A 2,921-nucleotide genomic window follows, 5' to 3' on the forward strand; every position below is an offset into this window, starting at 1 on the left:
CCAACTCAAAAGTGGTTCTTTATCTACCTTGTTCTTCTTAAAGTTTAATTTGAATTTTCATGGTAAAAATTAATTTTCAAATAAAGTTAAAAAAAAATTCAGTAAGAAGTTTAATTTATAATGTTGTATGACCAAACCGGTGGTGTTTACCCAATTCTTTTACTCCATGAGTGCAAAACGCGGATAAGTTTCCTAATATTATTAATAATAATAATAAAAAAAATTGATCTAAGTGTATTTCAGAAACAAACGAGTAGCATATTAGCATTAGGGGGCTGCCTCTAGCTGCAAAAATCTTGAGCTTTTGTCAATGGAAAAAGAATGTGGAAGAGAAGATATGAGTGCAAAGGTATCAGAAAGGATGGAAAGCCTGGAGAAGATGAGGGAAAATAGCCAGATATAAACTCCTTGTTGACTCGTTTCTGGATCATTGCTCTCATTTGGTGGAGAAAAACTTTTATAGGTATAATGGTGAATAGATGTTAGCATAGTCTTAAGTAAAATATTACAACAAACATAAACAAAAGTATGCTTGAATAGTGGGCACTAAAGATAATCCAATAATACCACTTCTAAAATTAATTTTTGATAAAAACAATAATAGAACTAACCTTAGCATATAATTGCTATTATCATAGTACTAAATATTATCCAACAATGCCACTTCTAAAATTATTTTCTAATCATTTTTGCATGAAAAGGCGCTAAAGAAAAACAAATGTGTATACTTACTTAAACACAAGAGAAAAATATCTTAAGTATGACAGATAACAAATGGATATCTAAATTACTCCCTTTGTCCTAATATATATGATTCAATTTCCTTTTTAGTAAGTCGTGCCCAAAAATTGATATATGTCTATATTTAGTAAAAGATTAACTTTAAAATACTACTTATTTTTTATAGTCACACAAATATCAATATCTTATTTTAGACCATAAATTTTATAAGTCATTTTTTTAAAAACTATGTGTCAAGTCAAACTACATAACATAAATTAGGACAAAGAGAGTATTTTTTTTTGCGTTATGTAACTTAAATTTCCCTTATTTGCATGACAGTTGAAACCAACAGTTTTTTTTTTAAAAAAAATTTTTAAACTCCATACGCCAAAGATGGTGGATATGATAAGGGGTAACAATTTTTTTTCCAGCCAAGCAAAATCATATCAAGAAAAGGAAGTTTATTAATTAAAATAAAGGACCAAGAATGAATGACATAAATGCCTAACATACATATATATACTTATATATATATATATACTAACTTAAAAACATGAACTCCTAAACTGAGTATTGAATTACTATAATACCCCTAATTAAAAATACTCGATTTATTTTATTTATTAATTTAATTATTTGTACTATATTAAATGTAGATAGCCTTTCATATTAAAGGGTTGTGATTTTCTCAAAGAGATGTCACTTTTCCAAAGGATTGCGACTTTTTTGACGGGTTTTGACATTTTCGATGAGTTGTGACTTTTCTGAAGGGTTGTGATTTTTTCAAAGGGTTGTGACTTTTCCGAAGGGTTGTGCCTTTTCCAACGAGTTGTGACTTTTGCATAAGGTTGTGATTTTTCCGATGAGTAGTGACTTTTTTGAAAGGTAACTTTTCTGATAAGGAACAATTAGCACCTATTAATACTACTATTTGTTAGCTATAAATAGAGGGTTTCCTCTCACTTTTAAGCTACGTTTTTTAAAGTTTTCTACTCTTCTTAAAAAATCTCGGGGTTATTTGCAACAGTTGATTAAGTTTAAAATTCAACAAAATTCGAGGAACACATAAGAAAGAGTTGGTGAACAAATTGTAGCAAATCATTCATAAATTCACACTCGTATTTCTCCTTACGATTTCCATGAGTTAACAGTGACGAAATATTGTGGGAAAGACAATAATAATAAACAAATATGAATAAAGTCACATGATTTGGGTAAGATATTTCTTCTTTGGCTTTTTATTTTTTATTTTTTTACCCTCAAATGAAGCATTTTCTTTCTGATTTTGCTAAAACAACAGGCATCAATGTAGTCCATTGGATCATTAGTTTTGATGTTAAATCCACTATTTCAAAAAATAGATTTTTCACTTCTACTTATAATATGATAATATAGACATGATAATAAATATTTTAAATATATATGTAAGTAAAAATGAACAAAGAAAGTGAAGTGTTGGTGACAAGAGATATTAATCAAATGGAACTCTATAGTGAATATAGCATGAACATATATTTTCGTCTTCCTTCTTCATTGACTATGTGTCATTCCATATATTTTTTTTCCTATTATTTTGTGTTCATTTTAATTTGAGAAAATTTTATGTCAGAAGATACACTCATTGTTAGCTATATAAAAATAGATAAGAAAATAGTGATTGATCATAAAATAATCTTAAATCAAATTAAATATTCTATAAACAATACTTTAAATTTTATTCATCTATTAATTTTTATTATTGAAAAAGTTTAATATTTTATATCACGATACAACTTCTATAATATACTAGATACTTTCATTAGACAACAACTATATGATAGGTATGTGGCAGGAAAAAGGAGAAGACTACAATTCTACAAAGATAAGGTAGAAACTTAAAGAAATGAAATATTTTTCACCAAAGGTGATGCTGTTCATATATTAAAATTAAATTATGCTACTGAAATACATATTTATATCTAAAACAAAGAATTGGTCAAGCTAAATAATTGACATACACTCAAACCTCAATTTAACCATCATTCGTTATAACAATAAAGTACCTTTTTTTTTATATAGAATTACCTTTCTATGATAGTCTTACTCAAATATTAATTGGTAAAAGATAGATTACGTATAAAGAAAAAATATTGAAATATTTATGGTAGTGTCATGCACATACTAAATTTGAAGTATACTTCAAGAGGAAAGACTATTGG

Source organism: Solanum stenotomum, chromosome 11, assembly GCF_019186545.1.
Source record: "Solanum stenotomum isolate F172 chromosome 11, ASM1918654v1, whole genome shotgun sequence".
Lineage (NCBI taxonomy): Eukaryota > Viridiplantae > Streptophyta > Magnoliopsida > Solanales > Solanaceae > Solanum > Solanum stenotomum.